A 19301-nucleotide genomic window follows, 5' to 3' on the forward strand; every position below is an offset into this window, starting at 1 on the left:
TTAAAATTGAAACTTAACAGACCCTAACACATCATATTTGTCATTCATTATTTAAATTGCTCCTTCATTATTTAAATTGCTCCTAACTTACTTATGAGTTTGTCATAGATTTAGTATTTATCTGGTATTTTTTTCTGATAGCTTGAACTCCTTATATTTAATAACTTCTTTGAGCATTATTAAATTATAGATTATGCGAGCTTGGCAGTGTTTTCTTAAATCAAACAATAAATTTTTCAAGGTGGAGAAACATATAAGCAAATGTAAAGTATTATTTGCAGTGCTTCAAGTTAGTGAATTTATTTGGAACCCTTTAAGTACAGTGATATATTGGAGATATTTGCAAAGGCCAAATCTGAGTTAAATGCAGGCCATTTGATGAAACAGCTTTATGAATAGTAGGAACTCTTTAGCCAAAGTTAGACCTGCCTACTATTACCTTTCAAAGCCTCCCCATCAGCCCCAGCCTTTGCTTTAATTGCATAAGTAGGTCATTTTGAGGCACCTTTGTAACTTTGCTATTAGGTATGGCCAGATGTTTCATTTACCCTCTAATAAAAAGAAAACTGATAAAGTTTTGCAGTGCCTTGTAAACAGTTGTTTGATCTGGAAACTTACTGCTGAGACAGCTACACTGATCTGGTCATTCCCTTTACATAATATGTCAAAGTAATTGTCTTGATCCGGGGAAAAATTGCTGCTGCAGGTATTACGAAGTCTTTAATTCGAGCATGTTAGATCTCTTTAAAATGGGTAACGTCTAATCAACACATGTTTAGTCTTCCAACAAGAATTTATTAGGCATATTTGAAACGTAGGATGAAATTGCTAGTCTATTTCTTTAGGAATGAAAATATAAGTAAGTTGAGTGCATTGTTCAGACAATTTTATTGTATTTTTAACGTTATGAAATAATGTCAGAGCAGCCCTCACACTAGGAGAATAGGGCTTACAAGGCACTTTGCATTCTTTTCCAGGTTTATTATATGAGTTCGAGAATGATACCCCTCATGCCTCCATAATTTCATTCCTTGGTTAATGTAAGACATATTTCTACTTTAAAGATGATTTCACGTGATTAAAATAATTGATAGGATGGTAAAGAGTTGCTGCATAAATTGCTTAAAACGAATGGAGACCCCTGGGATTAAAGCCGCAAGGACACACAGACACCCACAGAATCCCTTCCCAACCAGCAGCAGAGGAGCAGGCATTCTGAAAAGGAGAGGAGACGAAAGCGAAGCCTCTGCAGCGTAACATTCTGCCCTCGAGAGCAGCTTTGAAGAGCCCATAATTGGAAAACATTGATGAAAGTCAAGAACCAGACCCAAACCTACGGCTGGGAATGGACACCCAGAATGTTCTCACAGGGCGTTGGATGACTGAAGAAGAGAAATCCGACCAGAACAGGGAGGTTTCTCTTCTCCGTGTTTGAGTAAGGAAAATTCTTCACCAACTTCTCATGGGGGAAAACTGTAAATTACCTCCGAGCTCGGAGATTTCATTTAAGGCTTGTTATATATTATACTTAAATGGACTCTACAGAGTTATTCCGGAGTATGCATTCACTCATTCAAACCTTGATATTTCTTTTAATGATGAGAGAAAATTCCTTCAGGCATACCTGTTAATTAATTACTGTGGCCAAAATTCTGATGCCCATTGTGGAGAGATCAAATACACAGTACCCGTCATGGGCAAGCCAGTGTGAAGGCAGGACACCCGGTACCCTGCTGCTCTGTGAATTGTTTCAGAGTAGTATTCTTGGGATTTACACTGCTTTCGATAACCACAGCACTGGCCAAACCATTGCCTTTAATATTTTCTTTTGAGAAGATAATAGCTTTTATTTCTCAGAGCCAATTCTAATGAAAAACTTGTGATCATACTGAGAAATTTTAATAGGTAAGCTCTACAATGTTTGCTCAAAGTCAGTCACAGTACCTTGGAGAAGTACTTGTCACCATGCCTGATTACAAGGAGTTTAGCCTAGAAAGCAGTTTAATATTATTAGAAAGACAATATGGCTTCGTTTTCATTTTATTAATGACCTTTTAGAAGATTAGGGGACAAAAATAGATCGAAAGAGTAAAGCAGTGAATGATCACAAAATAAAGCTTAATAGAGGAAGTCATTTAAAACTTGAAAGGAGCATTTCACGAGAAAAGCACTGGGAGGTGGCTTACCTTCTCTGCCCCACTATCTTTTGCACTGTAAATTAAGAATAAATGCACTTGAATCCTCCTGGAGGGCTTTTGGCTCTCCAACATTCTTTGGAGCTGCCTCGGGCTTAAGCATGGACTCTCGAGCCAGATGACCTGAATTCAAATCCCACCTCTCCCTCTTCCTCAGTGTGTTACTCTCAGCCTAGGCTTCCTCACTTTAAAACAAGATAACAGCATCTAACTCATTGTGTCATTATGAGGATTAAGTAAGTTAACATTTGTAAATGCACTCAGAGTATTACCTGGCACATAGCAAATGCCCGGTAATTATTATTATATTACACAATGAAAATCAGTCTCTTTTCTTTGTAGCAGTAGTTATGTGTCTTCCTTTCACTAAAATCCAAATGATCTCGTAGAAGCCACTATTTTATTCATCAGTTTTGGGCTCCAAATGTCATAAGTGTTATATAAATAAGTTTTACTCTTGGAAGATGAGAATCTGTCAAGAGTCTTTTCTTAGGTTTGACTGGCATTGCCAAATACATGTCTTAGAAATAGCTTGAGCCATAGTAGCGACTTTATCATAGCTGTTACACTGATCACTATAACTGCTTAAAATTAAGTAGAAGATGAGATTGGAGTGGGGAACAAGATTTTTTTTAACAGCTTTATTGAGATAGAGCTCACATTCCAAGTAGTTCAACCGTTTAAAGAACATTATTCAATGGTTTTTAGTATATGTTCAGAGTTGTGCAACCATCACTACAATCAATTTTAGAACATTTTCATCATGGGCAACAGAAAAAAAATTACTATATGCATAGCTTGTTTAATAGAACATCTCTATGCATTTTTGTTGTTAATACTTGCACTTCCACAACATTATGTATGATAAGCCGAATAATATCTTCCCCATCCCCCAAATGTGGCATGGCATAACCCCTGGGGCTTGTGCATGTTACCTTACAGAGCAAATCGGCCTTGCAGATGGAAGAGTGTCCTGGGTTATCCAGATGGGCCCAATATAATAACAAGGATCCTTAAAAGAGGAAAATGGGTGTGCCAGAGTCATCGAAGGAAGCAGAGGTCTCAGTGTGGCTGCCAAGAGCAAAGACAAGGAATGCAAGCAGTTTCTAGAAGCTCAAAAAAAAAGGAAAGAAACAGATTCTCCCCTAGGACCTCTGGAAGGAACCCAGCCCTGTCAACCCACTTTGGACTTGTGATCGCCAGAAACTGTAAGAAAACATATTTGTGTGGTTTTAAGCTATTTTGTTTGTGGTCATTTGTTACAGCAGCAATAGAAAACTAATTCATAATCTCTCACAAAATTTTGTATTAGAATTTCTTCTTTCCTTTATGGACATTTGTGAGGGAGTTTCTAGAAAAATTCCTTCCACAGTGTAAGTTACCTATAGAATCAAGGTGTCAAGTGTTTTTAGCTCAGCTAGATTTAGCTCACTTATGATGAAGTTCACACAGTAAGTTTGAATCTTATTTTTGCCTATTTGGGTTTGCTAGGTTTTCTGGGCATAGACTTCTCTCCAGATTCCCCAAAATCAATAAGCAACTTGAGTATTAATGGCCTGTCATTCTTCCTGCATTTTGTTTACCTAGCTCAGTGCTTTGCATGTAACAGCAAATGAATATACATTTGTCGAATAAATGAATGAATGAATGAATCTCATATAAGATGGCATTGACCATCAGGGACAACTAGAAATCTACATAGCACCCCTCACAGCCAAACTGTGAGGGCAAGATACCTTTTCTATCATGCTAGGTGGTCAGTAAATATATGAATGTATGTCAGTATATTTATAGAGGCCTCTACAACATGGTTGGCTAAAGTAATAAAAGTATTCAGCACAAAATTGAAAGTTAGAAAGATTAAAAATTATCTAGTCCCATTCTTTCCTTTCACAGATGCTGAAACTAAGGCAAAAGTGAATTCTTTCTGAGTGGAATCCAAGAATGCCATAGATTCCAAATTCAGGCCTTCTTTATGCATCTTTTGTAAAACATCTTCACAAGTCTTGTGTTTAGCTGGTCAACTAATACTGCAAGAATTAGAAGGTACAAGGAAAACTTTGAAGCAGTCATCTGGTTCTCAGAAATAAATTGCCTGTCTAGGACCTCTTAAGTAGAATTCAGCATTTCATGTAAATGCATGGCTGTCTCTCAAAAGCAATAAAGTTGGAAGAGGTGGACGATACCCCCAGTGTATTTGATGATAACAGAATCCGTGATACAGCCCAGTCTCATCTCAAACTAAAATTGGGAGCCTTTCACAATAAGAATTATTTAAACCACTGTAAACAACTAGGAATCAGAGTGAGGATAGAAATCACATTTTAGTCTCCTTTCACAATGCAGCTGAAGAATATTATGCTTCTATTTCAATAAGAATAACACTACACTGATAACAGACTCTATTCAAAATTTAATAAAGCATTAGTCTCTTAATCAAAACATGACTATGCAGCTTGGACTGTCACTGGAAAGCAGAATAATGTGAACAAAAGAGAAGTGGGACTGTGTCTGAATATCAACTCTACAAAACAAATAACATCTCGTTACACATGCAGCAATTAAAGGCAGGAACTTCAAAGCCATTCTCAACTTACCTTTGTCAAGCTCCTGACCGGGGAAAAGTTTGAATCATGCAATCGAAGCAGACATGTTTTAAAAATGGATAAATAAAAATACTATCACATATCTGTGAGCATATATGCAGTTTTTCCTTTAGTGGAAGACATTATCTACCTATAGTTTGCCCAAAGCACATGAGCTATAAATGTATATGTATAAGATAGCAATCAAAATTTGTAATTTTAAGTGTAAGGAAACAAAGTTTGATTTGAAAGTTTGTACGTAATTTTTGTTGAAATTAAGTCTTCCCTCTAATTCAGCACATATAATGGTTAAGGAAATATTTTCTAGAGTCAACCGACTGGGTCTGATTCCTAACTCTACCTCTTAGGATTAGTTATTTAACCACTTTTCACATGGGTAAAATTAAGGGTGTAGTTAGTGCCTACCTGACAGAGTTGCAAGAATTTAATGACATATTATTTAAAACTCATATATTCACTATCACTATTCAGAAAATGGAATTCATTGAAAGTTTTACAAATAAAAACTTACTTAGCAATCTTTAACTGTATCGACAGCTAGACCATAATATTCCCCAAAACTGAACTTCATTATTCTGACTCATTCCTATCTCTGAAAAAAAAGATTTTTTAAAAAATCATTTACAACCTGGGTCTTCAAAGTAGTGAGTATATTTTTATACTATTCCATCTAACAAGGTAATTTTCAGTTTCATGCTGACAACTCATATTAACACTACTTTGCTCCTATGGACAATGAATTCTACTAAATTAGAAAGCCAACAAAACAAAAAATAGGTAGGATTGATATAGAGTCAATGTGTTTGAATAATTTTGCAATATCAAATACATGCTTTCCAAATATTCTTGTTGCTTTGACTTTTTTTTTCTTATTTTCTTTACTGTCTTTTTCATCTCTGGATGCTGTTCTCTTTAGACATTGGTGTGCTAGTTGATGGCTTTGGGACTTTCCTGTCCTCTGGCTTTCCCTAGGACTTGAGCAAGATTAAGGTCTGTATAATTTCAATAAAATGTCTGTTCTTCATATTAAGACACGTAAAAAGACAGGAATCGGACAGCAAGGAGTCCACATAGGGGGATACGAGTGCAGCTCTACCAAATGCTGCCAAGTGTCTGGGATACTTGGGGAGAGTGTGTGTAACAGGTGGAGCTGAGAGACATGAGGCTTGAGCAAGTAGTTGGGCTGTCTTTCCATTTTGCCCTAGGCGGTGCCCGACATGGCTCCTTTCTTCAAAATATACCTAGTCTATGTCCCTATTTCTTCTGGCTTTGTTGTCATACAATCAAGTATTCAGTCAGCTCATCATCCTTCCATTTATTCAATCAAGAGAGCAGAATACCTTGGGCCAGGCACAGTCTTGAATGCTGAAAATATCCAGAGAACAAGAAAACTCAAGGTCCTTTCTCTCACTGAGGTTACATTCCAGTGATAGGACAATAGACCAGAGAGAGCAAAGGGTTACCACTTAAGCTTGAGTAGTCAGGGAAGGCCCTATTAAGGTGCTTATAAATGAGCCCAAATTAATGAGGAAATTCTTGCAAAGAATTTCCAAGGAAATTGTCCCAAACAGTCAACAAAGGCTCTGAAAGCAGGAGCAAGCTCCAATCCCCAAGGCAGAGTTGTCTATCTTGAATCCTGGGGGACTTAGAACAAAATAATGAGTGATAGGGGATAAGGTTGAAGTGGAAAGCAAGACTAGATCATGTAGGACTCTGTGGAATGCAGTAAGGAGTTTGATTCTCATTGATGAGGTGGATTGGCTCTTGACTGGCTTTGAGCAGATGAATGGCATGTTTTGATTTGTACTTTTACAAGATCATCATGTGTAGAATGGGTTGAAGTTGAACAAAAATGGAAATGCAGAGATCCGTGAGCAAGGGATTGAAATGATCCAAAAGAGAGATAATGGGGATAGGAGGAAGTGAATCAAGACAATATTAAGTAGGAGGGTTTAAGATATCTTTTGGAGAAATGGCCCTGAGAACTTGTTGATGAATTAGACATTGGAGATGAAAGTAGGGATAGATTTATAGATGGTATATAGGTTTTTGGCTTGAGCAATTGGGTAGACATTAGGAATATTTACTATGGTAAGGAGGACTGAGGAGGGACAGATTTGTTAGAAAAAGAAGTAGATGAGCATTTTATTAAGGGTAATAAAGTAAATAATCCTTAGTGACTCAGTCGACCAAATCACATAGAGTTTTCTGTTTTTGTCATTGTTTTATTTAGCAAGCATCTAGTTCTCCAACTATAAGCCTCATTATCAATGGTATCTTTGATAAATGTTATTCAGTTCTAAATCTCATTTTAGCTTTTTCCCCATATTTCATGATATACATAGACTTTTGGTGGTTCTCCAGAATCCTAATTTCCATATGTAACTTTGTTCCTTTAGAAAAGTCAGTTTGGGATAGTGCTGTTCAAAATAATGTTCCAAAAATGGAAACTGAGTTCGTTGAAATAAATGTCGTACTACATACACAAGTTATAATTGTTTATGTAAGAAATAAATATGCACTGATCCCTTTCTATAGGCAGTGGTAGGTTTTAACAATAGCTGATATAAAACAGTCATTTGAGGTGCCACCAAGCTTTCAAAAGTTCACTTTGTAAAAGCTTTATGGTAAGCTGTTCCAGTTTTAAAAACTGAATGGTGGGGGTGCATGGGTGGTTCAGTGGTAGAATGCTTGCCTTCCATGTGGGAGACCTGGGTTCGATTCCCGGACCGTACACCCCCACCAAAAAAAAAAAAAAAAAAAAAAAAAAACCTAAATAGTGGTCCTCATACACATTTCTTTACTAGCATCTCTCTCCAATTTTTCTCCTGAATTTCTGAAGATGTTTTAGTTTGAAGGAAAGTGGTAATAAGTACATAGAAAGAATAGTAATATTTTAAATTGCAAGGGACAAAAGTTACTATGAGTCTAAGAGAGGAGGATAAGAGTCCAATTCACATTGAGATGGAGCCCTTCAGGACATGGTAGGAGGAGGGGAAATAGAAATATTGGCAGCAGCAAGACCAAACAGGGCTGTCCACTGGGGCAGGTGGTAAAGGTAGTAGATGGAGCGATGATGACAATTTTGGAAAACATTTATCATGTAAAATTAACAGCACCAGATGACCTATTCCCAGGTTTCTATGTTGAATGATGAGATGTCAGATAATCTCCTGAAGAATAAAACTATCAATAAGAACATGTTGGAGGTCTGCAGAAATGGGAGTGGAAGTAATTAATTGTTTGATGAACAGGTTAAGTTTGAGGTATCTGGATATCCAATTGGCAAAGCTGTTAGAATCTCATGAAACAGGTACACACTAAAAATACACATTTGGGATATATAGGCTATAGGCAGCATATGTATATCTAAGCATGTGAGATTATAGAAGGAGATAAGGTAAAGTTAGAAGAACACATGGCTAAGGACAGAATCTGTGGATGCACAAACATCTAAGAGGTGGAAAGAGAGAGCAAACCATCTGGTAAACTATTGCTCTGACAAACACACACAACTGTGTCAGCTTGGCCAGTGATGGTGCCCAGTTGTCTGGTTAAGCAAGCACTGGTCTATATGTCGCTGTGAGTACATTTTGTGAACTTAAATCATGAGCACATTGTTTGCATCCATGGCTGATTACATCTACAGTTGACTAAGGGGAGTCTCTTTTGCAATGAGTGATGCTTAATCTAATCACCTGAAGGATTTTAAGGAGAATTCAGAAGACAGAATGTCTCTCTTCCCTTCAGCCAGCCAGCCTCTCCTGCGGTTTCATTGAGGACCTTCATCGAAGCTGCCAGCTCGTGGCCTACTCTACAGTTTTGGACTCTTCTATCCCCACAGCTGCATGTAGCACTTCTATAAATCTGATATTTACAGATATCTCCTATTGGCTTTATTTCTCTAAGAACCCTAGCTAAAATAATAACATATAAAACATAGCAATGAAATTAATGTGCTTCCATAATTGGAGATTTATAAAGCAAAGGGGATGAAACTTTGCAGTATGCAACCTGAGTGCTCTGAAAGAGTGAATTGACAGTCATTGCCGTCATCCTCACGAAACCTTATTTCATCTTAATATTAGTGTACAGCCTTTTAATATCAGTACACACACACACACACACACACAGGCACACACACTGCCAGAACAACATCAGCTTTAAAACTCTGCAGCAGAGGCTTGCCTTCATCACTGTCATGTTAAACATCTTTAAAATGTGGTGTGGTCCAAAACTTCTGAAGGTGAGGTACGTACACCACTAATGGTCACTGGGTGGGAGTTTCAAGGAATCTGTCAATGCTTGGCAAGTTTCAGAAGAAACAATGAAATAATTTTGTTATCATATATTTCACAAATTTGAAGTGTAAACCTATGACATTTACAGAAATCACGCAATATCCTTAATAATCATTTGGATTTGTGTATAATGCCTGCACTTACAAAGACTGCGGTGGCCATTTTAGCTTGGCAAACATGCATTTTCTAATCATTTGCATGAGGTATTAGTTAGATTTTCATTTGCTCTATCAATATGAGGTTTCTTTAAGTTCTTGATTCACAAAAATAAATTCATGGTTCAAAATCGCATCAGTGCAGCCTGGAAAGCATTGATAAAATAGCAATGTAAATACAGCCATTCCGATTAATGCTGTAAATTTAACAGTAAACAGAACTCCTGAGCAAATATAGAATGTAAATCTGCAAATATGATGGTTTCATATATACATCAAAAAAACTAGAGTGCAATGAAGAAAATAAGGTAATAAATATCTGAGGATTCATTTTGCCTTTGTATCCACAGCATTGTCTTTTATAAAATGTCAGCAATAAGTGGCATGAAATGATTCAAGCTTTCATGCATTTTCAAAGGAAGCATTGCGAGTCTTATGGTCAATCAATCATTTTCAAGAATAAAATAATGTTCATTATTTGGAAATACCGTACAAAAACAAGTATAAGTTAACTAATTTTGAGAAGTTGGTAAGACCAGTCACAAAGAAAGTAAGAAGTAATATGTCCAAGAGATGTTTAAGAAGATATTGGAAATATTTCTACCAAGTTCCGCTGTATGATGTCAAAGAACAGCAAAGACACAAAAGGTGGAAGAATAATTTTCCTCTGTCCAGCACATATTTTGCTTTACAGTTGGATAAAATCATAGTTGTATACTTGATAAGTCAAGTTTAAATATATTTATGGGACATGAACAATGCAGAAGTGCAGATTTACTTTTTTTCTGTTTATCAATGCAAATTATACCTCAGGAAAAGAGAAGGAGTTTTATATTTGGTTTTATACTGATATATCACAAAATGTCTATTTTGTGACCTGTGGCATCAAGAATCATGGATCTGACTTCTAGCGCTTCTCTACTCTGGGAGAGTAAGTAAATAAATGAAACTCTCTAAGCTCTTGCCACTTAAAGTGTGGTCCACGACAAAGCACTCATATCAAGCACCACCACCAAGCACTATGGGCTTACTCTGACCTATCCAATTGGAACTGGCCATTTAATAAGATCTCCAGGTGATTTGCATGCACATAAAAGTTTGAGAAGCACTGTTTATGCCAATGTTCCTTGCTAAAGTAAAACTCTAGGTTTTAAACTCAAACTTTTAAAATTTAAAGTCAGGATCTTTCTACTACATCTAAGTACACTCTTTAGAGGCTAACAAAACAACACACTCTTATCATAATTTCTGCCTCATCCATCAGCTTTCCTGAAAAAAGTTTTGTAGAAGGCAATGCTTAAGACAGAATAAGGAATTGTCACTTAGCTCTAAATAATTGCTGCACATATATTACAGATATATCTCCAGCAAAGTGAAATTAAAATTCAGGTGAAGATTTTTCTGATGTGTCATCATCAATTTGTTACACTAAATTCTCCACTCATACCCGCTCCATCTATCTTTATTTTTTCTGAATTTCTCTCTAGTTAAGAAACAATCATTAATATAACGTATAAATTTCTTCTCTGTTTTTCATAATGAATTTTGTCATCACAAACTATACAACTGAATTACTTCCAAATTCCCTTTTCTTTACTAGATGTTGTCTAAATTATATTATTTACCTTTTCTCCTCCATTTTTCTGACTTTTTATATATTTCCTCTGCCCCTTTTCCTTTGCTCCATCATACTCTACAATTACATTAAACTAGTATGTTATTTTAAAAGCTTAAATTTGTCTAAGATAATACATCTTTATTTTATCTAGGTCATAGTAATCCCTTATTCAGGACAATGCTTTACAGTTAATGAAGGGCTGCCATGTGTTGTTGCTTTAAGATTCAGAACAAACTTGTGGAATAGATAGAAAATATATTTGACTCCAATAACAGCTCCAGAGACAAGAAGCAGATTATAGCATAAGAGAAAGGGGAAAATCCAGATCACCAACCCCTTAAAGAGAAATGCAACTGCTTTATAAACTTCACACAATCGTACCAATTAAAGGAAGAGCCATACAATTATTAATAATTTTATTTTGGGAAAAAAACCTTAAGTTCAGTGAAAAGTGTTCAAACACAAAGTACTGAAAACTATACTGAGAACTCAAGATAAAGCCTTTGCTTGAAAACAGGAAAATCAAAACATCAAAGAGAACATATACAGCAAACAATAAAAGGAATACTAACACGCAAAACATATCATCCAAGGTAACTGCAGATTTTTCCCCAGATGAAGGAACTGCAAATCAATAAAAATTCCATGAGATTCAACAAAGCAGTACATTTTCAGAAGAGCGACTTTATAAAAACCTTGCAAAATGATGCAAAAGGATCTAAAAGTCAGAAGCTAGATAAAAGCACTAGAAAAAAGAAAGAAGCTCACACACTCTGAACTGAAAGCTCAATTTATGCCCTTCAAAACAACCCCTAACAATTGGGAAGTGTCAGCACTGCGGGCTTGCAGCATTCAACCAATACTTCTTGACTGAGTCATATTCTGATGATGGCCAGCAATTGTCACTAAGAGGGAAAGAGAGAAGGAGGGAGGATGGAAGAGAGAGAAAGAGAGAAAGCACAAAAAATAAGAAGGAAGGAAGGGAGGGAAGGAGGGAAGGCAAAAATAGGGAACAAAATTTAATGGTTAGGAAATCAAATGGCACCAAGAAAGCTTTCCTTGAAAATGAATGAGGTAAAAGAAAATGACAAAAGTAAGGCTTTATATGAGGAAACAGATAGTGGGAACAGAGGGCTTCATAATGACACAAAAACTAGAAATCATTCTTGGCGAGATAATATCTAAACAACTCCATTATTAGCCTCATGGTGTCCTGTTGAGAGCACTTAGAGAGCACACCAGAATAAATGCCCTCAGGAGTTGAGATGGCCTTTAGCCTGGGGGAATCAATCACAGATATTCCTTGGGAACCCTGCCCCCATCAATGTAATTCCAGGCTGTGTGTCTTTACAGTGGTGATTATGATATATCACTGGCATGTTGAGGTAGTTAGGGATCTGTTCACAGCACAAACAGTTGCCCAGAAGCTAGTATACTTAGGTTTAATTCAATCAAACCTTGGCGAGATATGAAAAAGGTCCAATAACATTCAACCATGACTCTAAAGCACCTTCCACAAGCCATCTATCATTTTACAAGAATCAAGTACTTGAGAAAAGGAGAGAACATTCTCCTTTCAAGTCAAGCAAAATAAATAGTTTATTGTGACCATCAGGACTCCACAAGTCAAAGAAAGTACGAACTGAAGGAAATAATCAAACTTATAAGGTAAGGTTTCTTTTTTCTTTTCTTTTCTTTCTATCTTTTTTTTTTGCTTCAATTGTCCAGGTATCCTTAGTCATAGAGGTAACTCGAGGCAATAACCATGATAAATTACTTCAGTAAGAGTGCTTGTGATATAGTTCCCCAAGAGTATTTGCAAACTTTGTAATGAGAAATTCTTCTGTTTGGAAGCAGTGGTTTGATGAAAGCTGTAACATTAAACAAAATTTTACCTTTTTAAGAAAAAAAATCAGGTTTATAATAAATCAGGCCCATTAATATGAAGACTTGTAATTCAAAGAGCTAGATTTTACCCAGGTGATGTCTGAAATGTAACTTTTTCCTTGGATTCTCAGGGATTGCTGGAGAACCAATTCTGTTTCTCTGAGAATTGTTCACACTTCTACCCAAAAACCTGTCTCACTTTCTCATCATTTATTTTCATGAACTTATTATGCTGACCCATGTAAAGCTTTCAGTTTGCCCTTTGACAGCCAGTACTTGTAGTAATGATTGCAAGTATTGAAAGCTCACTTTTCTTGTTGTCGTCGTTCTTGTTTTTCATAGACAAGTGTGGAGCAGATGCTGATTTCTTGCTTGGCACCCACAAGGAGGTAAGTTGTAATTCTCAACAAGGATGCACCCTGGAATCACCTGAGAGCTTTAAAAAGCACTATGCCCTGCAGAGATTCTAATTGGTCTCCAGTGAAATCTGAGCATCAATAGTTTTTGAACTTCTTCAAGTGATTTTAGGTTGCCTCTAGGATTGAGAAAACTTGGTTAAGAAAAGCAGTGTCTAGTGGTCCATTTTTTCCCTATGATGATAATCAGCAGCAACAGGAATATTTCAGTCTTAAAAAATCATAACGCAGGTCACTGTTCTGAATAAGCCTCAAGAAGTATACAATGAAAAAGAGAATGCCATTGCTGAAAAGAACATTATTTATATATTATTCTAAAATTTGCAAGATGTAAAACAACTCTTGGTAGATTCAGAGCTAATTGGTGTAGATCTAATTTGTAGAAACTCTGATCACAGCTAGCCTCAAGCTAAAATGTGAAACAGATAAAATGAATCTTCAGTGCACTACTCTTCCTTTTCTTTCCATTCCATTCTCATTCCCTCCTAAGTTTCAGTACTCACAAGTTCACCACACAGGCTTCTCCAGGGAGCTAAGATCACAGGACAAATTTCCAGAGAAAATAAATAAATATTTCCTTCTTTAGAGTCAAATTGCTATTGTATTAACACAACCCTGACAACATCATGAAAATAATGCATCCAACAGAAGAATGACAAACAAAAGACACCCTAGTAGGTGCAATAGTTGTGCTTACTTTTAAGTGTGTGCATACAGCTGTCTTGCAGTAACACAGCCATAAAGCTCATTGGAGATGTTCTTGGCTGAAAAAGAAAAAAAAAAACTCTTTAGTTTTTAAAGAAGGCAATAAAATATGATGTTGGAAACTGGACTGTGATGCTTTGTGAACCTGAGAAAGATATCTAACTTTTCTAGGCCTCAGCTTTCTAAAGGGAAAATAATAAATCTGGCATAACAAACAGAATAAGGCAGCAAAATAGTGGCAGATGGAAAGCCTCAATCAATATTAGCTGTTAGAATAAAACTGTATTTACCTCACCATTTTCTTAAGAAAACAAATCCTTTCATCTCAAGATAATGTCTAAAGTTGTTTTTATGCTTCTTTGTTTAGTCAAAGTACTTTCACCCATATAATTTCATATTATACTTGGAGGAAAATGTCACTGGAGACATGAGAGCTATTTTCTTAAATAATAATAGGTTTGTTCTGTAGAGCACTTGGTAGTCAAAATAGGACATGAGAGAGGAAGTTTTAGGATAATGTTTATCAAAGAATCTCTTCATCAGAAGCACTTGGAAAATATTTTAAGACACAAATTCCCGGGAGACCCTGTAAATCAACCCAAACCAAATGTGGTGTTCACATCATGTGGCAGAAGCAGATCTCACTCATGGTGAGCTTTGAGAATGGCTGCTGTAGGAAGATACTGCACACGATGTACAGAAGAACTAATTCAAACTCAGGACTGTTCATGGGCAAAATGAGTTATCTTGCAAGGTGAGGCATTGCCTGCTTCTGGAGGGGCCCAAGCACAGACAGATGGATGTTGGGTGCAAAAGCTGGAGAATGCCTTTCACAGCGGATGGATGGCTGACCTAGGAGACTAGATTTAAGGCCTTCAAACCAGAAATTCAATTCCAAAGTAACTTAATGCATCTATGTAACAGGAACTCCCATAATTATGTCATATAATTCTTTTAACTGGTCTGCAAGAGAAATATTATTATTTGAGTAAAATAAGCTGTGAAGAGGTTACAGTTTGTCCAAAATGGATTAAAACCTCAAGTTCTCATTCCAATTTTGATCAACTTTTTACAGCCCATACCATCTCCTCTGAGCACAAAACCATTTCCTTCTCTGGACTTTTCTGCTTTCTTTTAATAGTCCCATCCATCGAGTCTCAAAGACTCCTATTATATCCATTACTTCTTGGAAATGTGACTACATCATGGCAACCTCTTCCTCAGCTCCATTTTTAATCACATAGTAGCCTATCGAGGCTCCTTCCAAATTGTTCTCTCCTGTTTCCTTCTGTTTTGCCTTCCCAATTCCATGCCTCCAGACCAAATTCAGTAAGCAAATTCTATAAATGAGCCTCTCCATGGCCAATCCATTTTCTCAGCCAAATAAAAAGATACAGTAGGTTATTTCCTTGATGGAATATATTAAATACTCTCCCATTTCTTACAAAAAAAAATGTAGTCTGGCCTTTTTAGGTGAATGAGCATTTAAAGACATCATGATCAGTCTTGTGGACCTTATTTCACATTTCCTTTCAACCACCACAATTTCCAGCAAAAATGGAACAAAATGATCCCTTGAACACAGCTCTCAAAACCTGGCCTCTTTTTCATTCCACAGGTTGGCACCCAACTCTCTGATTCCACCTCCCAGGCAAGCAGGAGTTGGGGAACCTGATGGTTCGGATACATAGACTCAGAGGCATGGTGGGGTGGGGAATGAGCCATATAACCCAAGAGCCAGCATTTTGAGAAGAAAGTCACCCAAAGCTTTGAGAAAGTCACCCAAAGCTAAGCAGAAATTGGGAATCCCTGTACAAACAAATGGAATAGCATCCAAGGCCAGAGAAGAATAAATGAAATAAAAAGTAGAGGGAAATGCCTGGAGAAATTACCAAAGTCAAATTCCCCAAATCAAAGATATTTCCATAGGCTCCTTTATTCTCAAGCAGGGTGGGGACAATGCTGTTGCCATTTTATTGTCTTGGTTAGCCTTATCCTTTACTCCTTTAGTCATTCCAGTTTCTTGCAATTGGTATCCTACCGATTAGTCATAACCCTTAGCATATGTACCCATATGAAGCTTTCCCACAGCTCACATGAAAAATATCATTCCTTCCTCTGAGTTTCCACAGCGTGGGATTCTTACTTCTGTGTTATATTTGATACCACCTATTTCACTGTAAGCTCTCCAAGGACAGGGATCACGTTCTTTTTCATCTTTAAAACCACAACTGCAGGGTCTAGTGTTTAGTACACATTCAGTTAAATACCTAAGACCCATATTTTTTTTTCTCCTCCTTCCTTTTCAGCATTCCCATTCACAAATGAAGAAAATTAGATCAATGGGTACCAAGTGATTTGTTCAGGATAATAATTGCCATGAAATCTGATTTGCCTAATCATTCTATACTAAATATCTCTTTCATTCACTCTCTTATAAAGCTGTGCTATTTCACAACAAATGGCATCATTTGAAGTAACTTTTTCAAAGGACTAGGATAGTCAATCAGCCTATCTGGGTATTTGAAGAATTTCTAGCTACCTTAAGCACTGTGAAAGAATTTTTCTTACCAAATCCAATGGCTAAAAAACTTGCTTTTTTTTAAATATAAAAATATGCATATCCATTATCAGCATTATTATTCAACATCATGTTGGAGGTTACAGCCAGAGCAATTAGACAAGAAAAAGAAATACAAGGCATCAAAATTGGAAAGGAAGAAGTAAAACTATCACTGTTTGCAGACGATATGATACTATATGTCAAAAACCTGGAAAAATCCACAACAAAACTACTAGAGCTAATAAATGAGTATAGCAAAGTATCAGGTTACAAGATCAACATTCAAAAATCTGTAGTGTTTCTATACACTAGCAATGAACAAACTGGGGGGGAAATCAAGAAACGAATTCCATTTACAATTGCAACTAAAAGAATAAAATACTTAGGAATAAATTTAACTAAAGAGACAAAAGACCTATACAAAGAAAACTACAAAAAACTGTTAAAAGAAATCACAGAAGATCTAAATAGATGGAAGCACATACCGTGTTCATGGATGGGAAGACTAAATATAGTTAAGATGTCAATCTTACCTAAATTGATTTACAGATTCAACGCAATACCAATCAAAATCCCAACAACTTATTTTTCAGAAATAGAAAAAACAATAAGCAAATTTATCTGGAAGGGAAGGGTGCCCCAAATTGCTAAAAGTATCTTGAGGAAAAAAAACGAAGCTGGAGGTCTCAAGCTGCCAGACTTTAAGGCATATTATGAAGCCACAGTGGTCAAAACAGCATGGTATTGGCATAAAGATAGATATATCGACCAATGGAATCGAATAGAGTGCTCAGATACAGACCCTCTCATCTATGGACATTTGATTTTTGATAAGGCAGTCAAGCCAACTCACCTGGGACAGAACAGTCTCTTCAACAAATGGTGCCTAGAGAACTGGATATCCATATGCAAAAGAATGAAAGAAGACCCATGTCTCACACCCTACACAAAAGTTAACTCAAAATGGATCAAAGATCTAAACATTAGGTCTAAGACCATAAAACAGTTAGAGGAAAATGTAGGGAGATATCTTATGAATCTTACAATTGGAGGCGGTTTTATGGACCTTACACCTAAAGCAAGAGCACTGAAGAAAGAAAGAAAGAAATGGGAGCTCATCAAAATTAAACACTTTTGTGCATCAAAGAACTTCATCAAGAAAGTAGAAAGACAGCCTACACAATGGGGGACAATATTTGGAAACGACACATCAGATAAAGGTCTAGTATCCAGAATTTATAAAGAGATTGTCCAACTCAACAACAAAAAGACAGCCAACCCAATTACAAAATGGGAAAAAGACTTGAACAGACACCTCTCAGAAGAGGAAATACAAATGGCCAAAAGGCACATGAAGAGATGCTCAATGTCCCTGGCCATTAGAGAAATGCAAATCAAAACCACAATGAGATATCATCTCACACCCACCAGAATGGCCATTATCAACAAAACAAAAAATGACAAGTGCTGGAGAGGATGTGGAGAAAGAGGCACACTTATCCACTGTTGGTGGGAATGTCAAATGGTGCAACCACTGCTGTGGAAGGCAGTTTGGCGGCTCCTCAAAAAGCTGAATATAGAATTGCCATACGACCCAGCAATACCATTGCTAGGTATCTACTCAAAGGACTTAAGGGTAAAGACACAAACGGACATTTGCACACCAATGTTTATAGCAGCATTATTCACAATTGCAAAGAGATGGAAACAGCCAAAATGTCCATCAACAGACGAGTGGCTAAACAAACTGTGGTATATACATACGATGGAATACTATGCAGCTTTAAGACAGAATAAACTTATGAAGCATGTAATAACAAGGATGGACCTAGAGAACATTATGCTGAGTGAGACTAGCCAAAAACTAAAGGACAAATACTGTATGGTCCCACTGATGTGAACCGACATTAGAGAATAAACTTGGAATATGTCATTGGTAACAGAGACCATCAGGAGTTAGAAATAGGGTAAGATAATGGGTAATTGGAGCTGAAGAGATACAGACTGTGCAACAGGACTGGATACAAAAACTCAAAAATGGACGGCACAATACTACCTAATTGAAATGTAATTATGTTAAAACACTGAATGAAGCTGCATCTGAGCTATAGTTTTTTTTGTTTTGTTCTGTTTTGTTTTGTTTTTTAATATTTTTTTATTTTTATTTTTTTCTCTCTATTATCATTTTATTTCTTTTTCTGTTGTCTTGCTATTTCTTTTTCTAAATCGATGCAAATGTACTAAGAAATGATGATCATACATCTATGTGATGATATTAAGAATTACTGATTGTATATGTAGAATGGAATGATTTCTAAATGTTGTGTTAGTTAATTTTTTTTAATTAATAAAAAAATGAATAAAACATTTTCAGCCCTATACACTGTCAGCCAGTCTGCATCCAAAACCAAAACCTGAAACTGCGCAACCTACTTCACCTTTTGCTTGCTGACTTCCGCCTTATGGTTTCTAAAACCCCTTGACAGATCTAGCCATCTCTCTCTACCCAGGAGTAAAAACAGACCTAATTCTCTTCTCTCAGTTCGACTCTTGATCTCCTCATCCATCAGCTGCAGACCTGCTCTTCTCTCCCCCCTCATCCGGAGGACGCTATTTCGGGAAGCAATCACATCATCCAGTAAAGCCATTTGTACCCGTCAGTTCTTAGGTTCTTCTTGACTAGGGGGTGAAACATTAATTGGGTTCTGTGATTCTGAATTAGCAGTATTTTAAAGCTGGCCCTTGTTATCAGTAATAGATGAAGTGATGGTACCAGAGGCAGACCGAGAGACCCTATTGAGGCAGGCAGGACTGCTTTATCCCTGCTGGGATTGTTAAAGGCACTACTTGTGATA

The sequence above is a fragment of the Tamandua tetradactyla genome, chromosome 6, assembly GCF_023851605.1.
Source record: "Tamandua tetradactyla isolate mTamTet1 chromosome 6, mTamTet1.pri, whole genome shotgun sequence".
Classification (NCBI taxonomy): Eukaryota; Metazoa; Chordata; class Mammalia; order Pilosa; family Myrmecophagidae; genus Tamandua; species Tamandua tetradactyla.